The sequence below is a fragment of the Bactrocera latifrons genome, unplaced genomic scaffold, assembly GCF_001853355.1.
Source record: "Bactrocera latifrons isolate USDA-ARS-PBARC rearing strain unplaced genomic scaffold, ASM185335v1 scaffold_178, whole genome shotgun sequence".
NCBI classification, from domain to species: Eukaryota; Metazoa; Arthropoda; class Insecta; order Diptera; family Tephritidae; genus Bactrocera; species Bactrocera latifrons.
In genome coordinates, this window is record NW_017535274.1 from 617,180 (window position 1) to 625,808 (window position 8,629).

The 8,629-nt window shown below is 36.8% G+C and overlaps 1 long non-coding RNA gene across 3 annotated transcripts in view; it reads left to right on the top strand.

Annotated features, from left to right (window-relative positions):
• The window catches only part of LOC108967113, a 56,531-nt gene extending 54,204 nt beyond the window's left edge, over positions 1-2,327 (top strand). For all 3 annotated transcript variants that reach the window (XR_001993236.1, XR_001993235.1, XR_001993237.1), the window contains exon 4: positions 2,246-2,327. This is a non-coding gene — a long non-coding RNA (uncharacterized LOC108967113). The remainder of the gene's footprint in view (positions 1-2,245) is intronic.
• Positions 2,328-8,629: the final 6,302 nt, after the last annotated feature.

An 8,629-nucleotide genomic window follows, 5' to 3' on the forward strand; every position in this document is an offset into this window, starting at 1 on the left:
CTAAGCAAATGAAGCGTGACGCATTGCGCCAGTGCCGCCGTTATTGTTGCCGCTCCGGTTCCATGTAATCTTTGAAAAGTTTCCTCCGCAAAGTACATCCTCAGTCGGCTGAAATGAATGCATATTCCTTCATATCACAAGCGTGATAATATCTCATTTATTCTATGTTCGAACCGAYAACGAAAACATGTTTTCGTGGGAACATGTTTTTTTGGGAAAAACAGGCTTTCGCACGAAAACTTGTGTYTTCGTCCATGTAAAATCTGTCAAACGAAAACACAGTTTTCGCTGAAAACTACTTSAAAACTTGCATTCCACTCGTTATACTTGATATTTGYTTACATTCCACATACAAWTACAGCTGTCGCTTGATATTCTCATATTAGGAGGATTCTCTTAGTCTTGCAAAACCTTGCAACGTACARAAATTGCAGAATTTTTCCTTTGGTGCAACGGCACAACAAAAAACACACGCAGAAAATTAATTGCAATGGCTGCACAATATGTTAGACCAAAACCCATGTTTCTTTTCGTGCCGTCATAACTATATCACTASATTCTGCAATGGGTGCTCTCTTGGCCTTGCATAATTTCGGTATAGGATTTTCGTATTTTGTGTCATCGTGCAATCTTGCAAGAGCAAGAGAATGCCGCTTTTGATAAATGTCAGTGAAAACTCATCGAAAACACACATTGTCGGTAAGAACGACTCAGATTCCACAACATACAAATGTGTTTTCAAAATGTTTTCAATGTCGGTCTGAACATAGTATTACAAATGTATATTTAAAATTGACACAAACATATAAATAAATACAAAATTTTTCAATGAATACTCTCATTTTTCCATACCCACGTTTTGGTACAAAAAATTGACCGAACCCGAAACCGAAGTACCCGACTTTTGTAAGCGGAATATTAACACGTTCCCACGATATTCGAGGCTATATAAGCGGAACGAACTTCAGCTCTTCAACCCCAACAAAATCACCGAAGATACTATRGCATGATCGAAAGATGGGAAAGTAGAAAAATCTTTGAAATCCTTAAAAAAATTGGAGATTCCAAATGCAGAATGCAGCGAATGAAATTTTTCATTTTCCGTCTGCTAAAGTAACTCCTAYTACTAGATTCTAATATACATGTCTATTGATCTCTTCTAGGTTATACTTTATTCTTGCCAATTTTATGCTCTCCATGTGAAGTCTCTAATTTAAGTGAAAAGTCGTTCTGTGATAAAAAAAATATTGGCTTTAAGTTAGTTTTTAAGTAGTGAATTTTTTGCGAATAGTCCTTTTCATGTTATTCTTTCGAGTTTCGTAACAATTATATAATAAAACGGTACAAGGTTTAAGATACGGTTTGTTGTCCTTGTATTTTACAGTATTATTTTGTAGCCTACCACAAATTTCACGTCCAAAATAAACTTTCACCTGCACACCTTTTAATGCATTTTCTTAATTAATTTGTGTTTTTATTTCACCAAAATATTTGAATTGCCTTGTAAATGGCCTTAGGCTCATGCCAACAGTAATTTTCTATTTTTAAAATTTGTTGACCCAGTTTTCCCCACACTCAGACAGCTCATCTATTTTATGCTCGTCCGGTGAAGGCGTTTACATAAATATTGCAGTGTTGCAAGCAAGTGCAGGACGTTTAAAAATAAATGCTCCATATTTCTTCGTCATTTTTTGGAGTAGATATAAAAGAGTTATATAATTAGATATACTTGTATTTAATTCAAAAAGTGACTTGTGGGGTAAGCCCAGAGAATCATAAAAACTTTTAACACCATAACCTTTGCTCTCATATAAAAACATATTAACCCTTGTCTCAGCTAGTTATGGTAGAGGGTGATCCATTTCGAGGTTTCCTACTTTTCTTAAGGAAAAACATAGAAACTTCGAATTGAATGGCGACTGTTTATTATCATTCGAAGGAACATTCATTGGCATTTATTTTTTAAATAGTATTATAATTATGATTTATCCATATTCAAAAAACTACGTCTACTTGGCCCACCTGCTATATTTTATTTCTTCTGAGMTCTTCTTAGAACACTTTTCCTTTCAAAAATGATTTTATGTTCAGAATGGTTTACTATTATATTTTGTTCTCTTCATCTATATTAGAATGGCATAAATATTTAGAAATTGTATACGAAAACTTATCTTACATAAGTACTCAACTTATATTATACAATACCAATTGAAACTAATCAGTATTTTCTTTTATTATATTTCAGTTAAATGAATAACAATTGTGCCACATAACTACAACAATGATAACAATAAAACGCCAATAGTGATGAAGTGCTTTTTATGCAAATAAGGTAATTACCAACACTCAATAAACATATATAGAACATATATAAATAGAATATGATTTTATAAACTAGATCTATGTAAATACGAGGACAGTTTGTTGGCTTTCGGAATATTTTCAAGCGTTCATATTTCATAGTGGTTGTTAGACGGATTCAAAACCTAATTCCTCACAGCAAAAAATTCTAAATTATTGTGAATTATGAACAAAAGAAGACAGAATGTCAAGCTCCTCATACGCACGGCTTTCGGCCTCTCACTTTTTGTTTTTTTTTTTTTTTGTCGTTTTTCTCGTCAACTCTCGGTATCTATCCCATCCCGCTCGTGTTGTGGTCGATTGTAACGTTGTGAGGTAGGCAGTCTGTTTTCTCTCCGCTGCCCCACGGCACTCCTCATTGTACCAGCTGTTCTTTTGCATTTTCTGAAAAGCAATGGTTTCGTTTGCAGGTGTACATAAGGAGCTTCAAATGCAATCCATAGTTCCCTTATTCCAAGTGGCTGATGAGTGCTCTCAKAGAGCAGGAGTGCAGTGATTACAGCTTTTCGACGTCGAACCTTCGTTGTGTTTGGTCCGAATAAATTTTAAGACCTCTGAGTGTAAGCACGTCTAAAACMCTGGAGACATGTTTTCCGTCTATCACAACATGATCGATCTGGTTGGTGGCTTTTCGAGTTGGTGACAGCTAGATGATTTATTCTGTTCTGAAATTTAGTATTATTTGGGGAAGCTTCCTCATGGAGGATGAATAGTGTTAAAATCGCCAAGCATGACTTTAACATAGTGGCGGGGGCAGCTCTCATAGGTGCGTTCTAAGCGCCCATAGAAGACATCTTTGGCCATATCATCCTTATTTTGCGTCGTGGCGTAGGCCCAAATCAGGGATATGTTGAAGAACTTCTCATTGATGCGGATTGTGGCTAGACGTTCATCCGCCGGTGTGAATGCCAATACTCGGTGACGGAGTCTCYCTACCACCACGAATCCCWCACGCAATTTGCGCTCCTATACAAGTATGTGACCACYGTAGTAAATGYCAYATGGACCTACTCGCCTCAGTCCTTGTCACGTCCATCACATTTCTTGTTAGYCTTTAYTCCTTCCTAATTRTGRTTGTCAYCAAAAGGRTCTCTCATCCGAGGMTGTTTCCRTCTTTTAACTGGTAGAGTTTTTAYGTAGTRGATTCCAAACCCAGCGCACAACYCGGAGGAGGGATGGTTCGCCTTCTCACTTTAGCTCGCCTTCAAACTGATGTTTTTTGGCTACCCAGAGGATACATGGTCTAAGACCGGAAGTCGTGAGCCGTTGGAACTAGTCCTTCAGAGTTTTTGAGATCTCAATTTGAATTCATAAAAGCGTCTTTACAACCCAAAATTCTACTCATTTGTCGAAAACGCCGATATCGAACCACCCTAGCATATCAAAAGCATTTGTATGGAAGACTTTTTCATTTGAAAAGATATCTTCACAAAATTTAGCAAATATTTTTAATGAAGAAAGTGCCCAAAAATCTCGAACGTGTTGCGCACATCGGATAACTCTAGCATATATCTCTCATATAAACTGATCGCTCAAAAAAAGTCTTTGTATTGATTTTTTTTTCTTTTGATAAAATATCGTCACAAAAATTTGTTATAGCTCATTGTTCAAGGCAACGCTACAATCTCTGATTTAGTTATTTTTCACCTCTGAAGCGTATTATAGTTTTACTGCAGCYGAAGTCAACGAAATAAAGGATTTTTAGTAGTTTCTGGATTTTTGTTTTACACTAAAAGATTGTCAGTTTTCAGAAAGTAGCATTTAAAGTTTTTCGAGGAAAAATCATAATATAATAGTAGTGACTTATCAGGACCTCACATAAACATTTATATGCCAAGATTGTTGCCTTTTTAACAAAGGCACATGCCACACAAGTTACTTATTCTAGCTGTCTATCATTCATTAACTCACCTACACATACATACATACACATGTGTGAGCATCTATGCATTAATTTATTCTATTCCATCATTTATTCTAATTTCAATTTTCATCACTTTTCATTCTCAATTCCATTTTCAATTTCATTAGCTCTGTTTGCACACATCTGTACACATAGCACACACAGATGTATTTCACTCAATCACTCACTCACTTGCTCAATTGTCGGCTGTCATTCTCACATTCATTATAATCAATTCAGCCGTCCATCACTTGAGATGAATTGTGAGCCAACCTGCCACGTTTCAATTTATTTTTATGCCACAGCATACAAACAACARCAATTGACATAATACTCTACTCCTCAGCTAGACGAACTGCAGCAACACACCAACGCAAAATGTTGCAAATGTGACAAATGTTGAAAATGTTGCAAGTGCGTCACTAGTGCCACTGCCATTGGCACACACGCACCGCACAGTGCAACAATTGAAAGTGTAGGCAAGCTCTATGTACATACATGCATGTATACATATGAATGTATATGTGTATGTGAGTGCAGCGCAATACAAATTATTCTACTAAACTAGATTTTCCGCACTGGAACCGTATGCAATTGTCAGCGATTTGCCACCAATTGTTAACGATGTGTCAAATGAAAAATTGCCTTACACGACTATGAATTACGCATACATACACATGTCGTCGTTTGTTTGTGTGTGTCTATAAATTGTAGGCACTCATGTAGGAGTATCAAGTGGCATGTCTGTAGTCATGTTTGTGGCAAGTAKTAATATTTGTATTGCAACTGACACACAGCTCTAGTTCCTGTTAGTTTACATATGTACATAATTGCTACGGCTATATCTAATAKGTTTCAAGTACTTGTAAAGCAGTTGTGTAATCTGCTTTGCGGTTTTAGTTAGTGGCTTAGGTAAAACAGAGTTTAGTTACTTAATGTGTTCTCTTTTGCGTCGCTGCATTCTATTTGCATTATATAATACGAGTATAATGTATTTTGTTTTTGTTACTTACAAAGCTCAAAGACACATCAAAAGATTCACTACAATAAATGTTATAACACATGTGATCAAATTTGGCCCGGACTGCATGAACTATATTGTAMACATTTTGTTTTTTTTCGGTTTCGACACATTTTTTAAGCGGTATTCACTAGATTTTTKAACAGTTTCGACGCTATATAACTCGCTCATAAACCTACATCTCGTCAACAGGAATGTTGCCTTTGAGGAATATAGGTTTCTCAGCTACGTTGTGAAGCACCTATTTGCAACCACTACTCGAAGGCGTCACTGCAAAAGATGCAGATTTTTTGCTACTCGTACAAGCGACAACCTTCATACCCAAAACATTAACCAAAATGTGTTTAGTCTATCCGTAAAAGATGTTRAGATTTTKCTGATGCCAACACGACAGTTTTCAAGTACTGTGTCCTTAACCTTTTCRATGTTATCGTCATTAAGAGAGGATGATAGAAAACTCGCATGAGGCAAGTTATCGATAACTTCTCGACCTTCACTGTATGCTCTGCGCAACTTAAATAATTGTGTTCGTGACTCCCCAAAATACTTTTGCAACATTTTCATGAACTCAGTAACCAGGATTCCATTGGAAGCACAAAAGTTCAAATTCTGTGTTCATTTTTTTCATGGTAATAATTCTTGTGATACACACCAATTGACATATGTAGATCAAACATCAAAGGAACATAAAAAATTTTGATCCAACCTATGGAAAATTGTATTCCGATTCAGTTAGCGCGCTAACTGGGCACTCAAAGCTAGTCAAAGAATGTCTGTCCTCACTAGAAATCACATCACTAGGAGCTATATCGTCATCAGACTGGATTGGGTGTCCGGTCATAGCCGAATCGTCGGTAACTGCAAAGATGATGTGCCAGCCAGAGAGGATACTCTTACTCCGCTGACATCGGAAATGGAACTGGTAGAATCTCCATTGGCATCTTGCGTTCTAGCACTGTATCAATGAATCTCGCGTGCGAACTTTGCCTTAGCAAAATTCATCTTTCCGCATCCTATCGGTTTTGAMTGGACATTGTCCCATAGGCATGTGGTAAGGCTTGTGGAACGCAAGTTGGAAAAGTWGTTTGAGGGAGTGCAAGATGAAGGCATCCAGACACTTTTTTCCCATTGTTAGACTGAGGTTTAAACATCTYGGCAGTCTAGCTACATACATATATATAAACTGACTTCAGCCGTTTTAACAAATGTATGATAGGCTCACAGCATTTTGTCGCTTTACCGCTTTAAGAGAGTCTTATGATAAGTTCTTCTTCTTCTTATACCTCCCCTAGCGAGTACTGCGTCAAATACTTTCAGAACTGGAGYTTTACATCCATTCGGACGACATGACGTTCCAAGATAGACGAAGTTATCTACGAATTCGAATCCCTAAGTCACTACCAGACCCTTTTGCTTCGCTTTCTTATCCAGTCTGGAGGAAGCAGWACTAACGGCGCGGAGTCGTCTTGTCTGAAACCTCTTTTGGTATCGAACGGCTCAGAGAGGTCCTTCCCGATCCTGACGGAGCTTTTGGTATGGTAGTGTGTGTCGATCCTGTCTTCACGGCTCTTTTCCAAGATTTGACGCATTCGCAATATATGGTGAGTTGTTGATTTTTCAAATTGAATTGGGCAAAGCACACTTAAGTTCCTATCGTTGGGCTTGCATGAAAAAAAAGAGTATCTAATCTGATTCTATTTTCATCATTGCATTGGTAATGTTTTTAGGCGGATYCCAAACCCATCGCACAACCCTGGTGTGGGAATCTATAAATAAAATATTTTAATCGCCAGGCATCATGGCATTACTTCGAACAACTGTATTTACTTACATATACTTGTGTTCTAAGAAAATTACATAATCAGCAAAACTTAGTATTAGACAAGTAAGTAGGTATATGAACAAATCATACATACATACATACATACATCAGAAAATATATAGGGTGTGCACAACTACGGCCGACTTGCAATAAAAACGAAAAAATATAAAAACATCAGAATGCGAGAACATCACTGAACATGCACAACAACAACGAACGAAGATGGCAATCTTTTCAGCAAATCCGCCAGAGATGTGTATGCTGAGTAGACAGCAGCAACAACACCAATATTAACACAAATGTGCAATAAAAACTCGTTCAAAAAATGCGAAGACTCGTAATAAAGTTGCGACATGTTGAACAGCATTTGTAAACAAGTTTATAATTCAACTGATAACACAATTGCAAAATAAGTAGCTCAAAGATAGCTGCACATACATACATACATGTATGTGCATTAAATGTGTCAGTATGTATATGTAGACATCTCATATACATACATACATATGTGTGCCTGAGTGCAGTATACGCGGCTTCCACTGCTGCCGCCAGACATAATTAAAAACACAAAAAAAAAAAAATTAAAGAAAAATTATTTAAATGAGGCGCGTCAACTCGTTCGAAACTAATAACAACAACAGCAATTAAATTTAACGGTCGCCGCTGTAGCAACAACAATCTACAGGCACCGCATACTTAGTTTTAAAAGCTGATTTCGAAATATGCACACCTACATATACAATATATATATATATATATGTACAAACGAGAAAAACGATAAGCGCTATCAATGCACGTGAATAAAAAAAGCAAAATTATTGCTCTCAAACTGCATGAAGATTTCAAACTTGCAGCATCTAAAGATAACGGTTTGTTCCAATTATGGCTTTGATATATTTTTTTGTCGCCTTCAAAGTAATCCGTAACAGATGTAATATGCTTATGTCAACGATTTTTCCAGTCTTCGAAATACTTTTCATAAGCCTTTTTGAGTTGGCCTTCAGCACCTTCGCCGAATTTCGTTTTAACTCTTCAATCGACTGAAAATGGGTTCCACGGAGCGGCAACTTAATTTTAGGAACAAGAAAAAATCTGATGATCTGTTGATCGATGGTATTCATTGCGCATTGGTCACAATCGTACTCTTCTTGAGGAAAATTCTGCTTTATCGTGGCAAGTCCAAAATACCCACTAAAATCAATCAAACGAACTCGAACTCTTTTGCAACATCTCCAATACTTGCCTGACGATTTTCTATTACCATATCTTTCCTCTTTTTACTGTTTTCATCAGTTGAAACGGTCGAAGATTGTCCAAAACGAGGCATGTCTTCAACGATCTCTTGACCTTTGAAAGTTTTGTACCACAATTTATATACGCTCCCTCTTTACGCCATTCCATTTCACATTTGTGCCCCATACCACAGTTTACCATAAAAAGCATAAAAAAATGTTTCCAATTACCTCAATTTCAATAAAAATTTTTAAAAGCTGTGAGATTTTCCTTTCTCACAAGGTGTCTA